This window comes from Amblyomma americanum, chromosome 2 (genome assembly GCF_052857255.1).
Source record: "Amblyomma americanum isolate KBUSLIRL-KWMA chromosome 2, ASM5285725v1, whole genome shotgun sequence".
In the NCBI taxonomy this organism is placed as follows: domain Eukaryota; kingdom Metazoa; phylum Arthropoda; class Arachnida; order Ixodida; family Ixodidae; genus Amblyomma; species Amblyomma americanum.
The window spans coordinates 60,876,337-60,903,286 of NC_135498.1; positions in this window are offsets into that span (position 1 = coordinate 60,876,337).

A 26,950-nucleotide genomic window follows, 5' to 3' on the forward strand; every position below is an offset into this window, starting at 1 on the left:
CTGCGGGTGAAGCTGGAACGCGTCAGGGTGTGACAGCACGAGCGGTTCCTCGCTTCTTTGTGCTGTTGTTCTTTCTGCTGCTTAACGCTCGACAAAAAACATGGTCGTCATATAGTTCGTCGTTGTCCTTTTTTAGCGTACGCGTATTTGTGAAGCTGAGACATGGCGGAAATTTTCAAGCCCCGACCAATCGTTAAAAAGATGACGTTTCGGCCCCGGCTTATGGGGGCCTTGTTCACAAAGAAAGAAAAGCTTCTTGCGTCATATCATGAAACCTATATAACTTACCTTCACTCCTGTCTTTCTTTCTTTGTGAACAAGGCCCCTGTAAGCCGGGGCCGAAACGTCATCTTTTTAACGATTGGTCGGCGCTTGAAAATTTCCGCCATGAACATACTCGACCAGACGGGTTTCCGTCGAACCCTGGATTTTTCGAAGCTGAGACACACGCTACGCGAGGTTTGGTCTAAAATAGACTGAACTTCAGAATAACGGCCTGAGGGGCTAGTTGGTGCATGATGAAATGGACGGTAGTGTGCGCATGTGGCGTCTCTTTCTTGTTAGTGTCCTTGCTGCGCCGCCGTTCATTTCTTCTTTAGACTGAACTGCTTAAATATTTTCGGAACTATAAGGCAGAAATGACTTTCCTACGGCGGGCGAAGCACCCACCTGCATCTACCTGTCGAGAAGTGATGACCCACTGCCGCTTGTAACGTTACCTTGTGAGAAACTGTCGTCAGTATCCAATGGCTTCTCTCTACGCAAAGCAAGCCTTTCGCACAGGCAAACCATGGAAAGTAAATATTAAAAGCTGAACGAGCCGAAAGCGGGCCTGTGTACGGTTTTTACGTTTGTGATTCAACATAGGTGCTGATGATGATATTGGACCCAAAGCACTTCCGGTATCAATGGCGCGGTGTTTCGGAAGGTTTGCGCCGGTGCAGACGACCCCTGTTGCGCTGGCTTTGGTAAAGGCGCGCTCACACTAGCGGGAAGCTTCCCGCACCGGCACAGCGTCAACGTCGACGCTGCCTCGCAGCTCCACAGAATGACGCTCACACTGCGCGCGTTTTCTCGCTGCGGTTGTCTTGGAATGTGGAGAGAGGAGGCGCTGAGGGAGGACCCGAACGAGCAGAAAGAGAAGGGAATAGTCACGTGACACTAGAGAAGACTGGAAAGCGCACCCTTTTCTCGCGTCGTCGTCTTGATCGTCTGCTAGCTCCCCTCCCGTCGCCCTGGCAAAGCAGCCGCCGAGTGCCCGGCCGGCCGGACGCGCGCAGCCTCCGCCTCCGCCGACGGGGTCACTGAACTGGGACCGACGTCACGGTTCACGGTCGGCGCCCATTGGCTGTTCTCCTCCGCGGCACGGGAAAAATAGGTACCGAACCCATCGCTCTGCGGGACGGCACAGCAGGCTGTCCGCGGGAGAAAAACCGGCTTGTGCGGGAAGCGGCACGCGGAAAACGTCCTGCGTTGCGCGTTTTCCCGCTAATGTGAGCGCGCCTTAAGGCAGCATGACAAGCGCACTGTTCCGCACAGTGCCATTTTTTTAATGACCCGCCCTTCGCTATTGGCTGAAATGATTCCACGCTCTTGGCTTTAGCCAATAACCAAAAGCGAACGTTGGGCATGGCGTCACTTGAGCCAGTGAGGAGGGGCGGGAAATTCAAAATTGGCACGAAATCGGTTTGGGAATCGTTACACTATTGTGCTACCCCAGGGCGTTTCACTTAAGGCTTGCACCAGTTTAAAAGATAAGCTTTTAAATGCGAAAGCATTCTAGTCTCATTGCAAGAAAAGCCCCCGGCGTGTGCGCGTGTACTTGCAGATGGCACAGAAAATCTCAGCGATGGCAAGAAAAAAACGGGTGACGTCATCACGCGGCGATATGACCCACACAGCAAGCCGAAGCACCGCCACTTCTGACAATCCTATACATGTCGTTCGTCTATATATACTCACCACTGGCTGGCCTGCACTGTGGTGCCTTCAGGTGGTGACATTCGTGCCAAAATCGTAACGCAGCCGTTTTTCGTGCAACGTTTCATCGCTAAAACTCTGTGGTGCAGTCGTCTTCAGATAAAGCGAAATCTTCGTGTGTCTTTCGTTTGCCTAGAACGTGAGGCACAGTGTATAGAGGCAACGGCGAGTTGTTGGTGAAGCGAGATGCTCCGCTTCGACGGGCGGCACCATGTTGCCCGGCGGGCGGAAGTCAGACGCGGTCGCGCCCTGATTTGTCCACGCTGACAGTCCGCATTGGCCGCTTCCGGCGAGAGGCTGATCGCCCGATATCAAGCCCGACTTGATCGACGGAGAACAGCCGCCGGCTGCCGGACGGATTCCGCCAGACGGCCGCTCGCCAGTTTTTTTGCAATAAAAATCGCTCCATGTGGGTCGACCTTTAGGAGAGTGCTTCTCGTGTCACTGCGCCTAACTGAGTCAGAAGCACAATTCGCACACATGTTGCAAAACAGGCGCCTGCCAATGGCATGAGCCTCATCCTACGCGCGCCCGGCTGCACATCGTCAGGTGCGGCTAAATTTGCCATTTCCAAGATATGAGGGGTACGCCGGCAAGAAATCTGTCTAGGATTTGGTTTATGGTTTATGGGGGTTTAACGTCCCAAAGCGACTCAGGCTATGAGGGACGCCGTAGTGAAGGGCTCCGGAAATTTCGACCACCCGGGGTTCTTTTACGTGCACTGACATCGCACAGCACACGGGCCTCTAGAATTCCGCCTCCATCGAAATTCGACCGCCGCGGCCGGGATCGAACCCGCGCCTTTCGGGCCGGCCGCCGAGCGCCATAACCACTCAGCCACCGCGGCGGCTTGTCTAGGATTTCCTTCACGAATTAGAAGACGGTCGGAAGGAAACGATAATTTCGGAGTGCGATTTGCTCGCACATATACTTACTGCCGCATTAGTATGCTCGGCCGCAAATTGGAAACGTACATAGCGGCCCTTTACAATAAAGCAAAATTTCGTAGAGCGCTTTCGGAAAGTTCGGAAACCTGCATCGTACAGTTCTAATACCATTTTACTTGTACCGTGTCTGCCACAGGTTGCAGCTAGAGTTGTGCGCGTTCGTGCTGCCATTTGCCCATCTAAGTGCCCCAGAGCTGCAGTAACCGTAGCGGTAGGCTCTATGCGCTGCACTCAATTGCTCTAATGTCGGCGTGCAGCTACGTGAGAGAGCATGCGCCAGACAAACTCGCTCAATTCATTCAGCCTATATATGATGAACAGCTAGGCCAGCGCAGTGCGCATGCGCAGAGCGTGTCTGAAAGGGGAAGTCCAGCAAATAGAGCGTGTAACCGACAGCTCGCACCGCTTTATAAACTTGCGTAGCAGCCCCAAGTCACTTGCAAAGTGTGTTCCTGTTGCTTGTTTGTTTGTTTGCTTGTTCCATTGATTATTTGTTTCTCAGGTGCACGTGCGTTCAGTTAGGCGTATGTGCGCGCCACCGGAGGCAGTCTGCGTGTGCATCTCTTAGACGGGCGCCTACGAAGTTGCGTGCATATCAGGTAACTCTTTCCGTGGTAGATCTCTATAGGCGGAGACAGCATCGTAAGCCCGTTCTCTGGAAATTTATCTTCTTCGGTGCAGCCTTGGAAGGAAGCGCATGTGCGCCTTGTGTGCGCTCCGCTGCACTGCCGTGTACTGCACTGAATTCACAGCGTTATCCGCAAGAAACGGCTTCGGAAGATCGTCCGAAGCGTCTGACCGCGATCTTGGCGTACACAGACAACCGCACACGCGCGCGCACGCCTAAGCTGAACGTGAATGAACTCCGCTGCAAGCGAGTGCAACGTGATGTGAAGAGATCGGTGAGGCGAAATAGGTCGAAAATGGCATACGAGAAAGAAAGCTGCCTCAGTGCATGCATGCAGAAAAGTGATGAATGTTGCTTGTACGATTACTGATGAGAACAGTGTAAATTGGTGTTCACTTCAATGCAAACAACCGCATAATTTTTGTCAATAGGTGAGTAACGTCATACGAACATTTGAACATAATGAGTAATGTCGTTTTCATCTGGATTGACCGTATCACCTTTTACGTGCGCTCACTGTAACACTTGGTGAGTGTGGTCTTTAAACATAATGTATCTAGCAGTGTGACAGCTGATACATGTAATAGACATCATTTTGAGCTAATACTTTTTATTATCTTCGCTTCGGATCATGAATAGATAAAGAGGAGGAATGGGGAGACCTAAGATGTAAGATTTTTCCATAAAGAATGCGTATAAGGCAACGAAGACTTCTTGCGAAACGCTTTACGGCACGTGATCACGTCTAGATGTAAATACAGTGACATTTCGGAAAAGCACGTCCTTCGCTCACACGGGAAACTTCCTTTCAGCGACACGAGAACACTTTCGCTGTATGACGGAGGAGCAGCCGGAAACGCTCTAAACGAATTCGCGCTGCTGTTTTCCTGCGCGCCACGATGTCGCGTCGTTGTCGGATGCGCTCTCTGAAACGCTTTCTATGTGGCGCTTCGTGTTTACATGCGTCCGTTTTCTCGAAGGTCACTTCTCGGCAAAAAACGCGCGCAAAAGCGTTACAGGAGCTGGGCACGAAATTAAAGGAAAACAACTGAAAAGAACAAAAGAGACGATGGGAAGAACAGGAAACACCGGAAGCTGCGCGTTTATGCCCGTCGCTTCAGGCACCGGAGGCGGCTATTCGTGGATGCCGGGGCTATAACTGCTTGCCCCCCTTGCCGAACACCAGGGCAACGTCACTACCGAGCCTCCTCTTATGCATGTGAAATTTATTTTTGAGGCGGTGTTTAACTTCGAAAGTTGCGATACGCGGGTGAAAGCCGAGGGTTGGAAAATAAGTTTTGGGTGGCTGTCGTCGGCACCCCTCTTCATTCAGTGGCACGAGCCACGGGAAAAGTGATGGATGGGCCTCGGGCTGTTCTGGACTGCCACTTGGAGCAGTGCGCGCGAAACCACGGCGTTCCGCTCGTCGATATTATACAAATTTAGCCTGCAAGGAGAGTAACTCTATTCTAAGTAGGCGTGTCGTATAGGAACGAGAATGTTTTTCACAGTCCCGGTTTAGTAGATAGCTTGTGTTTCACGTCAGTGCAGTTCATAGCAGGCTAAAATGAAGTTGTAGCTTAAGCTTAATCTCCAAAAGCATGCCTGCAAGGGGACAAGAAGGAGGAGGAGAAGTAGTACAAGAAGACTTTAATAGGTGGCGTTGTGACTTATGTGCACAGTCCTTGTCTTAATTGTTTTTAGTCATGGTGTAGTTGTAATACCGTTGTTCTGTGTGTATAAGTAAAATTAGCTAGTCTAATTTTAGTTAAACAGTGCCCTATTTTTCCTTGGGCAAAGAAATGACTACGACATAGCCGTGAATTCCTCCCTGCAGCTATTGCTGTAAAAGGAACGGAAATATAAAAGTGCTTTGTTTTGTGTTTCTTGACGTGCGTCAAGAAAGTTTTCCGGCTACGGGGGCTCAGAGCCGTCGGAAGTCTTCGCGAACACAACGCGTCTCCTTGGATTCGCTTTTCCACGCATTATCTTGGATGCGGGCGCGCTTCCCACTCGAAAGGCGTTACTTTTGGTGCGTCATCGCGACCGAGGAAGGAAATACGCGGCAAGCGGACAAAAACACTTTACGCACGAGATACGTAGATACGGAGAGAAGAATATAAAGCAAGAAGCTACCTTCTCCCCTTCTCTTTGACGTGTCTAATTCCTGCAGGAATTGTAGAGCGCATGCATGCAGCGGTCTTCCTGATCTTCGTTGCGGAAGCGCATCGAAGATCGAATTAAGTATTTCAAAACGAGTCCACTGTCTTCAGTGGCAGAACGGGCACATCTTCGGTGGCGCCCGCGGACCAGGTTCTGAATGACAGCCGATTCGGTCGAAGGTATCGGCGTAAGCTGGAGCGGTGCTTTGGCGTAGCCGGAAATGCAGCAGGATTCCCCGGTCAACCGTCCGGTCGCCGGTCACTATGACCTCGAAACTCACTCTCTTTATTTTTTTTATTTTATAGACCAAGGTGTACGTTCCTTACGGTGGGCTATAAGATAAATAAGAAAAATAGTGTCCTCACCGACTAAGGTATTCATAATAATGCACTGCAAAGAAAACATCATTATGCTGTGCCAAAAAATGAACTGCAACAATGTGTTAGCATGTCATCGCTATAATAATACACACGCGAGTATACATACGAAAAATAATCCTGTAAGAAGATTGTAGATCAAAATTTTATTAATTGTTTAAATTCCGATAAGGTTATTCACAAACATCGGCCTCTATAGCCTGCCGTATTCACTTGAAGCCTTTAAAATAGTTCGGGGCATATGCCTGCAGTGGTTAGCACGGCACTTTCGGGGGTATACAAGAGATCTTCGCAAAAATACCCCTGTAACAGGAAGGAGAGAGGCTGTATGTTTTGTACTAAATTAGTATACTCACGAGACAATCTGTACCGGCATAAATCGGGTGCTGTGAGTTCCTTAAATTGTCTAAAAAACAGCGGCAGGACACTCCGTGTATTTTAGATTTTGAGTTAGCCACAAGATACTTTTCAGCATTTTTCAACAACCTGGTGAAATAAGTTCAAGTATTGGTACCGCAAACTAAATATCAGTACTTTAAGCAGGACGCGAATAGGGCATTGTAAACATTTAGTTTCTCTGATTCATGGAAGAGAATAACGCTGGTAATTTACATTCCAGTTACAGAACTTAGAATTCTGCAACAAATAATTTACATTATTATCTCATTGTTTAGTGTCTGAAAAATTAACACCGAGCACCTTAACAAATAAAACGGTATTCAGTTTTTTTTTTTCTAAAGGTGGTAGCGTGTTGAGTGGAAGAGCGTCTGTACTTTAAATGAAAAATAATTGCCTTTGGTATTAGTGTGTGTTTTTGGTGTTCGTTATTCGTTCTTGGACCAAGATTTTCGAACGCACTGTTAGTTTTCGTTAATAAATCAGTTTCACAAGGTGATGAGACAAATATACTCTTGTCATCCGCTTATATGACAAGTTAAAGATCGGGACAAATAGGCGCTTGCATTTATGTATAACTTGAAAAGTAATGGGCCGGAAACATTTCCTTGCGGCACGCCCGCAATAATTTCTTGTTTACTGGATACTAAATTACTTGTTGAAACAAACTGTTGCCTGTTCAAAAGATAACTATTCACGCTAAAGGAAATTCCACGGAGGCCGTAGTGGTTAATTTTTCAAGCAGAATTTAATGTATAATGTATAAAACAACCTGAGTTAAGTCGATGAAAATGCCAATGACCAACTGTTTACCTTTATATTTCGTAATATGTATTTGCTTTGGAGCAAAGTGAAGTGGTGAATTTTGCGGATGTACTCTTCGGAAACCTTGCAACTGTTTGTCATGTTATTTCCTTTGTTACAGAAGTGGGTTAATCGCTTTCCAAACCCTTAGTAGATACTGTAAGGACAGAGGCTTGTTGTTGGTAATGTCAACATTATCGCTGTTATGTCCTTAAAGGAAGATTCAAGGGTAAATAGATGATGATGACGACAAAACCCTAATTCTTTACTGCGATATCAAAGAGTGCGTCACAAGTAAAGTTGTCAAATTGGATACAGAATAAAAAAATTTGAACTCTTTCACGCACAATCGCAGCGCTGGTGTAGGACGAGCGTTTTACCAATTTTTCTTTATTTTTTCACCTCAATAAAGGCTTTAGTTCCCATTTTGTTCATTGAGGCGATCATTCAATCTCACGTGGCAGATGCGTTTACCCTAATCTTCCAGGAGCTTTCATATTTCACCTATTCCTGTTTTTTTTTTTTTCAACGTGAACGTTACAAGAAGGTCAGACGACTCAAGACAACGCATTGCACTTATCTTCGAATATTTTCCTATTCGATTCGCTCCGCAAATCAAACATGACGTGATAAAAATTACTCATTAGGAATCGAATACGACATAAAGTTTTCGGATAGTTTTCGAAGAATAGGCCCTGAGTTTAAATAGGGCATGGCGTAGTTTTCTTCCATGACTGTTACGAAAACAGGGCTCACTCCGACGCCGCACAGCAGCATTGCGCGATCGGACTCCTCAGCGCGATCGCGGACGATGTGCCAGGGCAGCGCCGCGGTCCATTCGTCCAGCGGAGTTCACGATGCTTATACATATGGCCTCCGGGACTGGGTGACGTGGCAGGGTTCAGCCAGATTCAGCAAACCCTTTCATTCATGTCCGATATCGGAGGCCATGGCTCATAACCCTCGTCCTTATCATAAACTAAGATGTGGCGCTGTAGTTTTTTCGCCTTTGTAGTCAGCTGCAAAAGATAATTTTCCTATGCTCGTGACAACGGTTAAATATGTTATATGCTATATACGGGTCGCGTTTCCACTAACGTGCCCCCTAAGTATGTTTTGAGTCTTTCGACAGCTGCAAGTGTAACAACATGCGATGTAGCGGCACAATTAGCGCTTGGTTGTTTCGCGTGAGTATTCGTTTTGTACGAATATTCGCTCAAGTAACGTACAGTGATATTCGATCCGTCTTTGATTGGGTTTTTGATCAAACTACTTTCGATTCGCTAGCAAAGCTGGGCTATTTGCATTCGATTCGGTTTCGAAAAAGCACTACTCGTACAGCCCAACTTTCCACGCATCGCAGTTTTCCTCGGCCACGCACCTTGCTCTGGCCTCGACTATCTCAAGACCGCAGAATGGTGCGTGTTCGCATCCAGGGGAAAAGGAGCGACAAGAAGAGCTATAAATTTCGGTGTGCTTTTATTGCTTAACTTTTAAAGCACGACCTTTCACTGCCACTAAAGTTCTGCACTGGCGGCGCGGTTGCAAAGAAGACCGCAATGCCGTGAACCTGGCACGTCGGGTAGTTTGACGAGGATGGCCTATTGTTCAAGGCACCCCCCAACTCCGTGCATGGATTCCTTCGTTTTTCTGGGGCCTCTACACCTAAACTCGGCGATCGAACCGGCCGCGTCGCCTTTCAGGCGTGACCTGATGGGCGCGGGCCTCGGACACGGGACGTCCTGCCTGTAAGCCGACAGCCCTCGTCGGAATTCCCCGGAGACGATAATCTTGTTGCCGATCAGAGAAGAACTCCCCTTCGAAGTAGGAAGCAGAGAGGGAAAGAGAAGGAGCTCCGTGAACGGAGAGAAAGAATCGATGCCAAGTTGTGCTGGGGTCAGGGTTTGACGAGGCAACCGGGAAGGAATGGTGGAAATGCGAGACCATGCAGTCCGAGAAACAGGTCAACGCTAAGCCGTTCTTTATTAGGAACTGCAGAAACTGCGTCTATGCGCCCCCCCCCCCCCTCCCCGCTCTACACCCCTTAAATAAAAAAAAATTAGTCGTCACCAGTAGTAGTAACATATCAACTACTGGAGGTCGTCCTCATTGTGAAGCAAAGGTGTCTTCTCCGGCTGTCAAATTGCAGGGTTCCAAACATTAGGGTTCCAAACATGTAACCGTGGTACAATGCCCATAAGTGCTTCTTTAAAAAAAATACAGCGTACTTCAAATATCAAGAAAAAAGAAAATAATAGATCTGTTCTACGAGTTAACTTGTGCTGAAAGGACAGGCGCGACCTATACATAATATCTGTGCAGTTCTCGTAATTTACACAAAGCGAAAGCATACAAATCGGACCGAGTAATACCTCGTTTCACTTTTAAGGAGCGGTCATTCGTTTCAAACACCGTTCACGTTTATTATTGCGTGTAGAAACGTCAAGCTAGTTACCAGAAGACCTGCTGCATTCACTGATTGAAAATACAGTAGTTTTATCTCAGAGTGGGCCTCAAGTACCCGCATAAATCTTGCAAGCGGTGCACACTAGGGATTAGAAGTCCACAATATGTACCGCTTGCTTCTGCCCACGCTTGTAGTAGTTAAAGTTGATAAGCGTAAACTACTGCAGTAGTTTACTCAATGCAGGCTTAGCCTGTGCAAGTGCAGGCAAGGTCGAATGTGGCATATAAAACTCGTAAATATTTTACGGCCGGATTGCCAAAGCTCCCTGTGGAGATTATGTTCTGCAGTCATACTCGCTCCGTCCACTCCCAGTTAAGCTCATACTGGGAGCGTTCGCGATGCCCCCCCCCCCCCCCCCCCTTCCCCGTAAAAGGCAGGGTGCCCTTGGCACTGCTTGCGAGCGCCTCAAGGTCCGCCCTGCGTGCAACCTTGCGATTATGCTCGCGGGGAATTGACCCGGTAGGATCGTGGGAATGCCAGCGCGGTGGTAAATCACTTATTGATTATCGTTTCCTCGGGGCATGATGGACGGAACGTCAACAACGAGCACGAACCGAAGCACAGCGCAGCGTGGATTGCTATCGACAGGTGGTCCAAATATCTGCAACTACGGATATTGATTGCCACAAACCAGCACGAGAAGTGCTTCTTTGTTGCAGTCGTCAAGTCGGGACGATTACTGGCTTCCGGCCATCGCGTTATATGCTGAGTACAGCATCAGTGTACTGCATTGTGTGTTTAATATAGTTGTCACTGCGAATGCATAGCGAACATAGCATGCAGTGTTAAACCATTCTGACCAAGTCTGACCGGCACTGAAATCTTGGTGGTTTAATTTGTTGGTGATTACGGTTTGTCATGGTTGTACTCGTTTGGTCAAGATGTGTGTGGAATAGTCTGTTCATATTCTCCGGACTGAGTGCATGTACCACATTGTCGGTACAATTAGAATATATGTTTTTTGTAGAGAATTTATGGTCATACAGTGTGCACAGAGTCTGCACCGTGTGCGTGGCTTCTGCAGCGTGTACTCATGCCAGTGTTTGATTCCTTCTTTTATTTATTTATGATGAAGCCCCCTCAGGATGATTCAGTCTCTCTGGCTGTTGAGGAAAGCAAACAAATAATTTTTTAATGCTTAGCCTGCCTTGATGAAAGCGCAAGATGTATGAGGCCTGGCTGGCTGCATGTGTCTATTCATTCACGTATAAGTGAGAGCGTTTCGCCCCAGACACACGCGCCAAATAACGCCAACGTCGCGACTAATATTGATGAATATGGAAGCTGTTTTGTGCTCCTTATTTGAAAAAGCTTGAAGCAGAGTTGACTGCAGGTTGTCATTATTGCAAGAACACATTTCTACGCACATGCGTCTACGAGCATGCCAGTGCAAGTACTTTGAGCTTCCATCGTCCTGCTGCAATTAAAACTCAAGCAGCTGGATGCCTCAGGGAATTCATAGTGTTTTCCATACTTTGGAAGTCGAGCAGATAAGCGGCTCAAACATTTATTCGGCTCGTTGATATAGTTGGCGGCGCTAGCAGATAGGACCGCACCTGGCGTGGCGTGAGCTCGAGAAGAGGCAGCTAAAAAAAAACAAATGTGAGGAAATGTAAGACAACCGTCTCAGATCAAACCAATCTTACAGCCGACGCCTTTTCCACAGGCGCATAAAACAGGAAAGCAAGAAGCAAACAAATGTCAAGTTCGCGGTCACACAATAACACAGCGCCAGAAAGCAGGATGTTAGCCTCGTCAGGGAAGCCCCGAAGCCCAGTTCATTTATACTTGGTGCCTGGACAAGCGAAACGGGCGGCCATCATTGAGGAAGCTTTCTGGACACGTTGAGCTCAGTGTAGCATAGCGATACGATCAAGGATTCCCGCATAGAGGTCAGGCTGTTTTGGGCGGCGCCAATGCCATGTGTGCCTTGAATTAAACTTAGCAATGCTGAATAGAAAAGCACGCAATAGGAAGAAATTCGTAATTAAGAGAAATGTAAAAGTGCACCGTATAGGAGCTGATGTTTTTATGTGATTTTATAAGGGCAGCATCGCTTCCTACATGGCTACAGACGCTCTAGCTTCAGGCTGCGGTGTGGTATGTTATGTAGAGGTTTAATGTAGCAAGCTGCACGTGGGTTATGAGAGACGCAGTAATGGGGGCTCCGGAATGATTTCGATCCCTTGAGGTTCTTTTACGGGCACTGACATCTCATTGCACACGGGCGTGTTTTCAGATTCGCCACTCTATCGCAACTCGGCCACCACGGCCGGGATTCCATCACGTGCCCTTAGCCTCATGAACTGAAAGCCGAGTCCACTAAGCTACCGCAGTCGGTCGAGGTTCTGACGAAGCAACAGAAATTGCTCAAGGACATTAACGATGGAGAATGGCACGTACACTGATGCTGTTATAATCGGGTACAACTCAAGAACGACACGGCAAAGTCTCCCCAAATGAGGCCCTCCAGCCAATGGCGTCGACCGATTATCATGACGTCATAGTTAATCCCCTTGGGCCTGCTAGTGTGACATCGCAGGGGGTGGCAGATGAAAGGGGATTAATTGCGGCTTAATCGGATTAACCGTAGTGCCATTAAACTCGGTCGACGCCGTTGGCTGGAGGGCCTGCCTTCGCAGTTTCGTTCTTGAGTTGTATCTGACTGCGGTGACCTCGTGCGACTTGACCTGCTTAGACTGAACCTAGAATAAACACAGCACCTAAGCTTCATTTTTTTGTGCAGTAAATTAGCGCAACATGAAAAGTTCACAAGTGAGACAGACAGGACAACGAGCTTGTGAACAATTTTTATGTTGCGCTAATTTGCTACCCAAGAGAATAAAGTACCAACCAGCCAAGCAAAAAGTTTTACTCGATTACTTCAACTTCCACCACTACTCTAATTGCCATCGAAATGGCGTAGAGCATTCTGTCCCGATATGCTCTGCACCACATTAGGATTTTTTATTCTTGATACATTTTCTCGTGATTCTTGGTTTACGCGTTGGCGTTTCTCAAAGAATCAATTAGCATGTTCCTACTAGCAAAGAAAAACTGTGTTCATGTGCCTGAGTCGCATGAAACACAGAATTTTCGGAACACTAATTGCCGTACCGCTACAGAACTCTTCGTGGTGATAGCAACGCATAAACATTATAGTGCGAGAAGTCCGAAGAAGTTATTTTCCTGCTAATTTTTTCTACTCACGACAGAGCTCCACATTTGTTAAGTCGTCGTTAATCTCTTATGCTAGGGGCAGAGGGATATTTCGAGAATGCGGGCGAAAAAATGTTGTTTTTTTAACGCAGTCTAGATTAACAGGCCTGCATGTTTATAGTTGTCGATTCTTGTCGGCGGTGTCCAATCATATGAGAGAACAGCCCTATGTGTGAAGTCTTAAGAGGAATGAAATCAGGAACGACGCAAGTCTATTCCAGCAGCTAAAATTTCTTGTGGTATTTAGTTATGTGTGACCCCGGACTGGTGGCTACATTTTACGCCTTCGGCTTTTGCGTACACTGCTGATCTTGACATTTACTGAGTTTATTGAAACCTTTTTTTAGCAAAAACAGGTTTGCCATGGGACCGAGGCTACAGATGACTCAAAAGTCACCTGACAGGGCCTTCGGCACCACAGATTACATGTGCAACACAAGATGGCGGGCATGGAGCAAAACAAAACTGTCAGTGATTGGTCGCGAATACATTGCACATACAAACTCATTTAAAAAAATACAACACTTTACGTACATCAAACGAACAGAATACAAGATCAGAAATGGGAGGACACAGCAGGAATAGGGCACAAATAATCACATATGCTCCACAAAGTATAGTTTAGTTTTTTTCCTTAAATATGACAAGGATGATGATTGTTCAAGAAGATCAAATATGCAAGAGTAACTGTTCAGAAAGTTCGGGATTTGCCAGTGAATTAACTGCTCACCTTACCAATAACCGGTTCTTATACGAGGTTTTAGAAAGTTGACTTTTCTTAAAATATAGTGCAGTTCTGTATTGGTAAACGTATTTAAAAACGCACTACAATCTAATTATTAGAAAACGCATTACAATCTAATTACATTCTAACTATAATTCTCTAGAGGGGTGTTTCTCTTCCTTTTTTCAGTTTTCTGTTTAACACACCAAGCATCACATGTAGCCAGCCTTCCAAGATCCTAGAAATGATCTGGGTATGCCTTCACAACGCCTCCGGAAAGCTAGTGTTCGGTGTCTGCTATAGACCCCCAGACAGTCACGTATCATTCCCCGATTCCCTACGCCATGAATTAACGATTATGAGGAATGAATATCCCAAAGCACCCATATTTCTGTTTGGTGATTTCAATTACCCACAAATTAACTGGTCATTGCTCTCGACCCTAAGTTCGACACCTGCAAACGAACAGAAACTTTTTCTAGAACTAACCCTTGACTTTAACCTTCAGCAAGTGATAACAAGTCCAACGAGAGGAGACAACATCCTAGATCTTTTGCTCACAAGTCACCCGGACGACGTAAAATCCATTACTGTCCTTCCTGGATTAAGCGACCACAACCTTGTTCACATCTCTATGACGCTACCTTTAAAGAAGAAATCACCAACCAGCAAACTGATAAAAGACTACAAAAGGGCTGATTTTGATGCTATGAACAATGATCTTGAAAAATTTTTCGACAACTTTCGTTGCACCTATCTAAATCGCTCTCCTAACTCGAACTGGAATTTGTACAAAGACACCCTACTACATTTGGAAAGTAAGCACGTTCCAACACTACTTATTAAATCAGATACCAAGAATCAATGGTTTAACAAACGCCTCAAGTCTCTCCTTGGCAAAAAGAAGCGCCTGTATCGAACAGCAAAACTTCAAAATAGTCACTTAGCATGGGAAAAATATCGCTTGTGCGCCCAACAGTATACCACAGAACTGACAAGTGCTAAAGATAAGTTTTACTCTCAAGATTTACTATCAATCCTTCACTCTAACCCCAACAAATTCTGGCGCATGCTATCTAATAAACCACAAGATCGCCATGTACAACTCCTAGATGATGATGGAGAACCAATCAAAAGCGATGACTGTGCGACCGCGCTCAACAATTACTTTACGTCAGTTTTTTCCGCTGCTAACGTTGCTGCTAATGAACACATTCCAGAAATCTCACTCTCAGAAATGCCTAAAATCGAAATTAACCCTGATGGTGTATCACAGCTTATTGCCTCACTGAAAATATCTACATCTGCCGGCTGCGATCAAATTAACAGTAAGCTACTAAAAAATACCATTTCGTTGTCTAGCCACGTACTGCATCTAATTTTTACGCAATCCTTAGATACCGGGATTGTCCCTGACGATTGGAAAAAAGCTCAAATTACACCCATATTTAAAGCGGATGACCGCACGTGCCCTAACAACTATCGTCCCATTTCCCTCACTAGTATACCGTCTAAACTACTTGAGCACATTATTTTTTCCAATCTTATGACCCACCTAGAATCAATGAACTTTTTCTATCCGAATCAACACGGCTTCCGGAAGCAGCTGTCATGTGAGACCCAGCTCGCCGAATTCACCCACGACATTCTACAATACTTAGATAACCTTGTCCAGATCGACGCTATCTTTCTCGACTTTTCAAAAGCATTTGATCGTGTTTCCCATAATCTTCTTCTTTTTAAGTTGTCATCGCTCGGCATTCCACAAACTTTGCTCTCCTGGCTAGAGCAGTTCCTTAAGGGACGTAAGCAGTTCACCTGTGTTAATAACTGTCGCTCAGCTTTTTCCGACGTAACATCCGGCGTACCTCAAGGTGCAGGCTTATCACCTCTTTTATTCCTCATCTACATCAATGACCTACCGATCAACACAAAATCAACGCTACGTTTATTCGCAGATGACTGCGTAATTTACAGCCCCATCCACGGCGCTAGCGCCATTGCCGCTCTTCAACAGGATCTAACCACTATCTCAGCGTGGTGTGACAAATGGCACATGCCTCTTAATCTAAATAAATGCCACTCCATATCATTCTCTCGCAAAAACACAGTTATTGATAGCACTTACAACATAAAATCGGTCGCCGTCACGAGAACATCATCTTATAAATACCTAGGAGTACACATCACATCATCGCTGTCATGGACAACACACATTCAGACCATCTGTTCCAAAGCATCACGCACACTTGGTTTTCTCCGGCGCAATCTAAAATCTGCATCACCTGAAGTAAAAAAGTTGGCATACATAACATTCGTACGTCCTAAATTGGAGTACGCGTCATCTGTCTGGCATCCATCACAATCGTATCTCATCTCAGACCTTGAAGCCATTCAAAATCGCGCCGCCCGTTTTATTACTTCGCAGTACTCAAGAAATACCAGCGTAACATTACTAAAACGATCCCTCGGCCTTCAAACACTAGCAACTCGCCGTGTTATTTCCCGTCTATGCCTCTTTCACTCTTTCTTTTATCGCTCACCAAGACATTTGTTGCTGCAGCCACCCCCACGTACTTCATCCCGCCTAAACCACAGTAACCCAATCGCACGCATTAAAACCCGCACCTCCGCAATGAGCAGTTCATTTTTTCCCGACGCCATAGTGCTCTGGAATGGCCTTCCCGACAACGTAATAACATGCTCCGATCGCCGCCTTTTCCGCGAGAAACTGGCTAATCACTTCTCATAAACATATTCATACTGCGACACCGGAGTGCCAATTGTTCCTTGTTTTCTTTTTGTATGTTTATTTCTTGCTTTTAGTTTGTATATTATTGTACACTTTTTTGGTACCCCGTGTATTTTTCCCCCTTTCTTTCTTTTGTGTTCTCTGCTACTACCCTCCAACCTGTATGTACGCCCCCCCTTATGTAATGCCTTCGGGCCTTTAAGGGACAAATAAATGAAATGAAATGAAATGAAATTGGACTAGTTGGATCGGGTTCATGATACTAATTTAGCTTTCAGTATCCTGTTTCCTCACGCTTAATTAGTATGATTTCAGTTTCTATCAAACATTATTTCTGCATAGAACCTCACCAGTGTGCAAGCGATCATCTCACATTAGTACCCGCGACACCTCGGATTTGGGATGGTTGGAGTAACGGCTAAGATAACGCGCAGAAAACTTCACCGCAAGAAACCGATTTCAGAAAGGGGGCCTAAGGCCGGTTAATCTAAAACAGGTCAACTCCTCACACTGACGTCACTGTTTTTGACTGCTGTGTTGCTGCACCGCGGGCACCGTAGAAAAATTGGATATCCAGCCGGCCCGCCTATATTTAAAACAACATGGAGGAAGCGACAATCATGGAGGACATAAATGTGGCGTCGAACACGGGGTCACGCGAAAGCTTCCTATAACGAGGCACACGTTAGCTGTCCTCGATGCCGATGCCAGATATAGAGGCGCGAACGTGCGAAAATAACGCTCCACGGATGCCACCTCTGTCGTCCCGATAAAGACGGCGCGTCTGCTCGCGAGTTCGCGTGCACGGGAACTGTTTTCCGTTAAAGTCGAGTAGTGCAGATGTCATTGATGCATAGAAAGATGTATAGAAAGATGTATAGAAAGATGTATAGAAAGATGTATAGAAAGCAGGGTTGACGGTAACGCGTTGCAAGTAATGGCGTTACCGGTATCGCGTTACTTTTTTCGGTAACTTAGTAACGTACTCGTTACCATTTCCGAAATGTAACGAGTACCGTACTTACGTTAACATTTTTCGGTAACGTGAGGTGTCACGTTACTAGTTACTTTTTATTCCAATTGTCCCTCCCCCATACGCACCCCTTTTTTTTAAAGAAAGCGCAGAGCACCGAAAGTGATATTGCAAATAAACAAAATGTACAAGTGCTCTCGATGACCCTTGTTCAGGTTCGCATGCATGCCAGAAAGCAGCTGCCTTTGGCGACGCACCTAACTAGAATAAAAAGTTAGAATACCCATAAAACACGAAACTCATGCACGAACACGCATTCACAAACTTGCCTTCACCTACCTCCCCTTACCAAACCACTATCACACACAACCCTTTACAGAGTGGAAGCATGCCGAGCATTTTGGAACATCACATTTTTCAGAATTACTGTAAATTTTTTTTACAGTTCAGCGACGTTTTCTTTGTGAAGTTAGAATTAATGATGGAGTGTCATTTTGTGTTTAATGTGACATTCAGAAAATGACTGCACCATCTGCCACAGAGTTAGAAGCGAACTGTAAAAGCACGGAGGGTTGAGCTAGTTGGTGCATGGCAGGATGGAACAGCGCACACATAATCAGCGCTCGTGTCTTGCTGTTTCTTCCTGTGTCCTGATCCTCTGTGCGCTGTTCCATCCTGCCAGAGTTAGAAGCCATCACATGTAACTCTATAGGCAACATTAGGCCGCTATAACAATTCTAAGATTCTGTATATTGGTGCAAAGTATTCTCGTTAAATCAGGATTTCGGCTTAAAATCGTTGTTTGGGCGACAAGTTTTATGTGAAATGTGAGCTTTATAACATTGTTATCGTAAGTTTCGCAGCGAAGGCGCATTTAATAAAATTCATGGGCATGGAGTAACGGCAAAGTAACGTGCGGTACTTTTCTTCGGTAACGGTAACGGTAACCGGTTTCCTTTTTTGTATGTAACGTAGGGTAGCAGTAACGCGTTCCTTTATTCTTTGCGTAACGAGTGACGTATTTAGTTACTTTTTTTCGGTAATGCATACAACACTGATAGAGAGCCTGCTAAAGGGCCAACGTTAGTTGAGTAAACAACTTTATTTTTCGGCGAACCGACTTACTACGTGTGCGCATTTTAACCATGAGAAAACCTTAGCTAGTTTCATCACTATTTTGTTTTTATTAACACCAGGTGGATTTAAAAAAAATGCCGTTATCCTAAAAATGGAGTGAAGTGGAAGCTGTAGAAACTGTTTTGAGCAGAAGCTTTTCTCATTTGAAGAAATGCGGGTTGTTGTTGAGGCGTCCTTACAATTCACACTTATGGATACTTTCCGCAATACTACTATTTCGTATCGCTCATGGCATAATATATTTTTCTGTTCCGGAGCAGATTGTTTTGTTCCAGAGCAGCTCAGTGGCCCTCAACACCACATAGAGGCCATGAATTATTGGCGAACGAGGACAATATTGCGCACGCAGTGAATAGATACTCGTGAAGAAACCAGAGAAGTGAGAGGAACAGCGCATCGCAAACATTAGAGTCAAAATTAACGACGTGAGACTGTTTCACTTTCTCTTCACGATGACCATTCACAAAACTGGTTGTTTTCTGTGAAGTTAACCTCCTCTACATTTCAGCTGCCTTGCCGCTCTTTGCCTTTTCTCTTTGCTATCGCGTGTCTCGAGCATCCTTCGAGGAGATACGTAGATAGCTATGGGTCTCACTCCAGATGCCTTGTTGTAAGACTGGTGCAAATATCATATTTGTTCGCATGGACAGAAGCAATGCGCCGCAACCAAGATGAGATACACACCCGCTGCAGATAGGTGTATACTAACAGTCTTTGATACCGGTCTTTAGCATATACAGGGTATTTCACCTAAGATTTTACACAACCTTTAAAATAGGCTCTTTGAGTTAGAAGAGCGCTTTTTTCGACATAGCATTCTCAGCAGTGTAGTACATCAGAATACAGCTAAGACGTACTAAACCGCAGGCTGGTTAACTAGTATTGAATAGTTAACGTTTCAACTATTACTGTTAGGCTGCCTGTTTATTTAGAGGCGTGCAGCCCACCGCAAGTAATGTTCATATAGATTTTAGAATTTCGAAAACGCGGCTACCCTTGGCGCTGTGGGCCAACAAACTTTGCCTATATCGACGAGTTACGTGTACTGGAGAAGTTGCTTTGCCTGCAAGCTTCCCAAAAGCTCATGTATTTCGGCTCGGTGTAGCCACAATTTATTGGGCCACAGCGCCGAGGGCAACCGCGTTTACGAAATTCAGGAAACTGATATGGATATTAATTACCGTGTGCTACACGCCTCTCTGTAATTAAGGACCCTAAGACTAATAACTAAAAGTCAACTATTCAGTAATGCTAATCAGCCTACTAGTTAGCACGCCTTGCCTGTATTTTCGTGTACTGCACCGCTGACAATGCTACGCCGAAGAAAGCGCTCTTCTAAAGCAAAAAGCCTATTTTTTAAAATTGTGTAAAGTTTTAGGTGAAGCACCCTGTATATACACCTTGGACTCGACGGAAAGCACACAACAACAATCGCTTTTTAATGCATGACTACTCGGACGGAAGCCACAGACTTTACATGGTGATTCGGCTTCTTTAATTTTGCATATCTGCGAACCTACGAAAAAAAAAAGACATAAGCCCATTGGCGCGCTCGCATCACATACCCCACTTCCGACATGCACGATCGCATAATAAGCGCTTCTCGGCGTCAGCGAACAAACCACTGCACAGACACTTCCATCAGTGCAGGTAGGAAACCTGTTTAAGAGTGCGGACGCCGCACAGCTAGCTAGTACTGCTTCGCTAGGGAGACATCGTCAGCGTACGGGAATGTCGTCGTTGGGGCACAGCGCACGCAACATCATCCGGGACAGGGTTCCTGGACTTCCGTCGTTTGGAGAACGGGGTAGGGGTAGGGGGGGGGGGGGGGGGTTGAGTTAAGCTTCTGTTGGTGCTAGTTGGCATGCACGATGCGTAGAATGTGCGACAGGAAGCGTGAATATCTTAGTGCCGCATACAGTTCGCGAGCTGACATTTCACACGAACAGAGCAGCCGACTCTGAGCTCTGGTTAGCCGACTCTGTATGCTCAGAAAGTCAAAACAGCTGCTGCAGACTTGAGCGGGTGCGCTATCGTCGCTAAAAACGTCGCTACGGAATCGCGAAACAGTCGAATGCCACCGTGGGCTTGCGTCCAGTCCTGTACGCGTTACAAAAAGAGTAACGGAATACAATTACTAAGAATTCATCTGAAGTGTAATGGCATTCAGTGTTTAATTACAGCCCATGAAATGTAAATGGACAGTTACAGGTAGGTATTCGATTACTGCAGGTGGATACAACACAAGAACGAAGCGGCAATTGTCCCTCGAAGGAGGCTCTTCAGCCAGTGACGTCTACCGATTGTCATGACGTGGTGGTTAATCCACTCGGACCTGCTAGCATTATATCGCAAAGGGTTAGGAGATGAAAAGAGATTAACGACGGCCAAATCGGATTAACTGCGGCGTTATCAAAATTGGTCGACGACATTGGCTGGAGTGCCTCCTTTGAGGTGCACCTGCCGCTTCGTTCTTGAGTTGAATCTTTGTATAGTACGTTATTTTTCACCCCAAGTAAACGCGGACGAGAATGAGCTCGTTCGTGTTGCTTGTTCTATATTTTTTAGCAGTACACACGTTGGGTAATTTCACCTGGAGTTGTTTTTCGAAATTTTCTTTGGCATTTTTTTCCGCGGTTCCTTGTGAACACATCATTAGCGACAGTGAAAAGTATCTCGGTCTACGCGCCGGAGGAACACGCGTTGGTTTAACATATGAAGACCTTGCGCAGCACTTAGAAGTTATGAAGAGTGTGGCGCTTCGCTGTTTTGTGTGCTTTGAAGGGAAAGCACAAGCTCACTAAAAACGACATTCTGTTACGCAGCACAGGCATGCATGTGCGGACATCCTCTCGCACGCGGCTTCTCCTCAGCTCGACTATTGTCGCGATAATTAAAGCTTGGGAATTCCGTGTTACAGCAGTGTTTACCACCGAATTCAGGTTTTCAAAGTTGTACTGCTGGTTAAAATTTAGTTTTTGGAAGAGGGAAAATGTAACAGATTACTAGTAATTGATTACTGAAAAAAAATAATTTGATTAAAAAGAACATTCCTCCTTGAAAAAGCAACTAGTGGGTCACGAAAATCGAAGAAAATGTAATTTATAACTGTAATGAATTACTTTTAACGCCTACGTAGAGGCCTGGTGGCACCCCACCATTGATTTTCCTAATTCTTAATCTGGTCTCTCCGCGAGATATTGGGCCCAACTAATATGGTGGAAAATGTAATTCTCAAGAACGAGGTGCATGTGCACTTCGACCGTTTTTCGACGTAGTAGAGGTAGACGTAGTTCCACTGAGGAAACAATGGGCACTTATCAGCCGCTGGAACGCGTAATCAGAATTTCATTGTTGATTTATATCCAATGGCGCCATTAGTTCGAAGTGTATTGCGGACAAAACAAATTAACAATTTGCAAATTTCTCTAATTTTAGATTATATGCTTTTCTTTTGTTCACGTAATGCCCTTCTTGCTTGAGCCTAACGAATGCACTCAGTATGAAAGTAGAGTCACAACATACTCTACCCTCGGCCTTTATTAATTCATAATTATTCTTTAATTTACTTCATTCCTAGCATTACCTTCTCGCTCTACCTTAAATAGTGTTCTATTTTTGTTAGTTACTTTTTCTCCGAGGCCCGGCACACAAGTCAACACCTTCACTGCGCAACCCCCCCCTTCCCCCCCCCTCTTTCCCGACCCCCACCATTCTCTCTCTCTCGGAGAAAAAAAAAACTAGCTTATGGCTATGCCACATGCCAACGACCACTGCTTGACGAAGCCAAACGGGCCGAGTTACAAACAGGTTACGGCTGCTTCTGCGTGCCTGCAATGTTAATAAACCTCGTCCCAACCACTTGTATCTACTAACCCAAATTTTTACGTTGCAAGAGCCCTAAAGATCGAAGCCCTAACAGCGCAGTCACGTAACCGAGCGTCGGCGCTCAATTCGCGTGCACTTGGTCGCCGCAACCAGCGGGATCCTGCGTGGGAACAGGAACGCTTTGCCCCATCACGACGACAGCGAAGTGAACGGAATCCGCCGGGAAGATGGCGATGTGTGTCCTGTCCCCGATTTTTTTTTTTTTTTTGCATGCGCGGACGACGCCGACGATCAAGACTGCCCCCGGCAGACGTGACTCCCAAGCTCGCTGCGTCCCAATACCTAATGATCCAGCTCCGATATGTTGATCGATAAGCGAAACGCGAATACCGCGCTTTTGCGTATATAACATGCACTGCCTCTCCTCCTCAATTTCGGCTTCGTGCCCTTCGAACTTCGCACTTGTGCTCAACCCAGCCTTCGCGACACCGATTTTTGGTTGTTTCGTCGGCGTAATTGTGTTCGAGCTCCTCTTAACGCTTTATCAGGTATGCAGCCTCGTCGAGTGGTTACTGGTTGTCAAGCTAACACTGGCACTAACGGCACGGCATGTCGGCTTTAGCGTCGCACGTGCGCTAAGGGAGACGCCATAGTGGAGAGCTGCTCATTGATTTCGGCGACCTAGAGTTATTTGATGTCACTGGCATCGTACACAGCACACGGACGTTTTCTTATTTCCCCTCCACCGAACTGTAGACGTCGTGGACGAGATTCGAGCCCGCGACCTTAAGCTCAGCAGCCGAACATTATGTCCAATGAACCAGCCCGACTAGTGATGTTACAGGCAATATTTCGTAAAAAGCGAAGGTTCACTGCATACTTTGGTGCGTAGGAGCAGACAGGTTTCAAAGTTCGGCATTATGCAACCTGATTCTGCATCGCCACTGGCGATTGCGAGAAGGATGTATTTTCTTTTAGTGCGAAAGCGCTACTTCACGATGTGTAACCGGCTCACCAAGTTTGTGTGAATCTTCACCTTGAAGGTGACCACGGCCAAACCTAGCATAGCAACAGCCCCTAAAGAAATAAAATAACTATTGCAGCGACTGGGTTTCGAACCAGTGGCGGCTGGCGTGAACAGATCAGCTTCGCTGGCCACTGCACGAGAGCACTATGCTATCGCCGCAGCCGATCACGCCTCGTGTTAGACTGCAACACACACTGTTGTTGTTGTTGTTGTTGTTGTTGTTGTTGTTGTTGTTGTTGTTGTTGTTGTTGTTGTTGTTGTTGTTGTTGTTGTTGTTGTTGTTGTTGTTGTTGTTGTTGTTGTTGTTGTTGCTGTTGTTGTTGTTGTTGTTGTTGTTGTTGTTGTTGTTGTTGTTGCTGCACACTCTCGCGCTGAGCTCTGCACATCGCCGTCTTCGTGAAGAGGTCAGATCTGCTTAATCTCGATGAAGGCTTAACCTCAGTCTTACATCGTTGCCAGACGTGCCGACGACCGCAGCAATGCAAAACCGTGAGCCAACCGCTAAACACATGCTCTCGCACGTCTACAAGGCTTAGCTACGTTAAAACTCTACTACTCTACTCTACAACTCTACCATCTATATCAGTTAGCTGTCTCAGCACTGGACCGACGCTGTTTCAATGCGCTTCATAAGCCTCGGATTGGAATAGTATACGACGGGCTACGGTTTCCCGTGCATTATATTCGTCCACGTTTTGTCGCTCCGCGACCAAGTTCAACCCGGTTCTGCTATTTTCAACTACGGCAATGCCACATGGATAACCTCGAAGGTCAGACATAAATGCATGCATGCACTAACGCTATGAGGAGTTGGGAGAGTTCGCTTCCAACACGTGTGGAGCCGCTGCGTGCCGCCGTTACGCAGTTGATTTCGGTAATGTCGTCACACCGGACCCCACCAAATAGCAGCTCCAGCTGGTGGTGGGTCAGAAAAGCAATGAGTCCGTGGTAGACTATCTTTAGCTTCCTGGCATCGACGTTGCATTCTGCAGTCAAAGGACGCTGGAGAAATGATCCGTTTCTAATAGGTGTATGCAGGGTCGAGCGTTGTACGCACTGATACTCCTTTTATGTCCTCCCAGGAGACATAATCCGCGCGAGCTAAAAATATAAATAAAGGCAGAGAAAAGGAACTCGAGCTTAGCGGGAAACGCGTATAAGTGAACAGAAATAAAAAAAGGTAAAAAGAAAACCGAAGAAATGGAGCGCTTTTTAAACGTAACGAAACGCAGACCGCCGAGCGATGCCCTACATAACGCGCGCAAGTTTTACTGGATCACGGTCTGACGAGCCGCCGATATTGATCTCAATAGGTGCTCTTGCTCGCCCAAAAATGGCTTCGGGGCGAAGGACCTGCGTTCTCGAAAGTAACTTCGCGTCTTGAACGTAGTCGAATAAAAAGGATAATGCTTTTGAGAGCTGGTGAAGCCGTGAGAGCGAACACACAAATGGAGAAGCTGCTTTATGCTTTTAGGGGGGTTCAAGATCTAAAGTGACTCAGGTTATGAGGGATGCCGTAGTGGAGGGCTCCGGATAATTCCGACCACCTGGTGTCCTTTAACGTGCACTGACATCGCACAGTTCATGGCTCTCTAGCATATCGCCTCAAACGAAATGCAACCGCCGCGGCCGGGGTCGAACCCGCGTCTTTCGGGTCCGCAGCCGAGCACCATAACCACTGAGGCACCGTGGCGGCAAGCGGTTTTATGGCCGCCCAATGGATTGTCTAAACCACTCCCTACAACTGCCGCGCTAACAGCAATCAGCGTGGTGATCGTTTTCTGCTTAAATAAACACTCTCATCAAAGAAAATAAATTATCATGCTCTTTGCGCAGCCCAGCAAGTAGACTGGCGGTAAAACCAAAGTCTGAGGCTCCTGGTAGTCAGCAAACGGTAACACTGATTTTGAGGATACGTACCTACATGCTTTCTGCAAATACACTCGTCAGGCTCTTTTTCTTTTTTTGCCATCGCATTAGCGTGGCTTCTCTTTGGTGGGGCATGTTGCCCTATGAGTTCCATACCTGCCTATGTATCACTAGAAGCCTTGCAGATTTATGGTGCCTGTAATCTGCATGCACTATCACATGGAGCTTCCTGATATCTATATAATACCGCATCTGACAATGTAAGTGACAAGCAGCTAAGCAGTGTCGCCTTTGCGGACGATGTAAGAGTGCCTAAATTTAATGTTCCACAGAGCTCGCATTGTAACACATGCAAGCCTTCAACCAACGCCGAATTAAAGACCTAATTTCCTTTCACTGAAAGAGAAACGCACAGCCAAAGCAATCGACTCTTCAACCTAAACCTTAACTCGAAATCTCTGACACGCTTTCATATATCATACTATTTGGTGCTTGAGGCCGCATAGAGAGCCTTATGGCCGAATTTCAGGACACTGCTTGGCTTAGATGCTTTCCTTATGCCGAATGAGAAGCCCTCCACGCTTGCCTCACCTAAGGAGGCGTTGAAGGAAGCCATCTACATTTCAAGCCGTCCTTAGCTGCTCCTTGAGTAAGGAGGCACTCAGAGCGACGAGGAGTCGCCTGTACGCGTTTGATGCGAATATGGGCCTACTAATACAAGCACATTTGTCCAAATTCGGAAAAAAAGCAAGTACACATCGACACCTTTCTATTTGTTCTGAAATACGCACGTCTATGTATGCTCGTTTTGCAATTTACACGTACTGTTTTAATACCCTAGATGGCTTGGCAGCAAAATATAGTCGGTCTGGCAATGTTTCATTGCTTACAATGCAGCAGCAGTGCTGCGGCAGCAGCAAATGTTTGCTCTGCCTCTGTGAACTCGGCGTCGCTGCCGGAGACACAGTGCTGCGCAAGCGCAGAGCGAGTTGTGCAGTGAAGCTCGAGTAGTGGTCACGGAGCGAGGTAAGGTAGCATGAAGGTAACGTTGTGCTTACCTCAAGGAAAGTACGCTGCCGGGGGGGGAGGGGGTGGCTCACTGAAGGCGTGTTTAGACCTAAGGAAGGTGAGCCACTCTTAAGGTATCTTCATTGACCTTATAAAAACGGTCTATGGACTTCTTATAGACACTATTGCATTGCTATAGCTATTCCCTTTTGTGTATTTATAGTGTACAGTCTGTCTATAGAAAAAAATTCTACTGATATTGACTTCAGCCAGCCAATCAGAGCTTTTAAAAGAACATATCAAGATTTATTGTTCTCCTCAAAAATATCTTTAGAGCCATGAATAAACTACAAGAATCCATAAACCTCTGTAGATGGCTATCATGTAGTCTGCAGCTAATATTCTGTTCTTGCACCACACAATATAAGGCTCAATTCTACCGGATGGTATTATTAGAAACTCTCACTAACATACTTTTTTTATTTCCTTGATTTCTGACAACTGTTACTTTCGGCTGTACATGAATCTGTACCCTTTTTCCTTAACAAAATCCCCTAAATGTACTTGTGTTGTATTGCTCTATTGTATTGTTTAACTGCTGTACTCGTGTTGTATTTGATAGTGCGGGAATATGTTTGTGCAATTGTAACC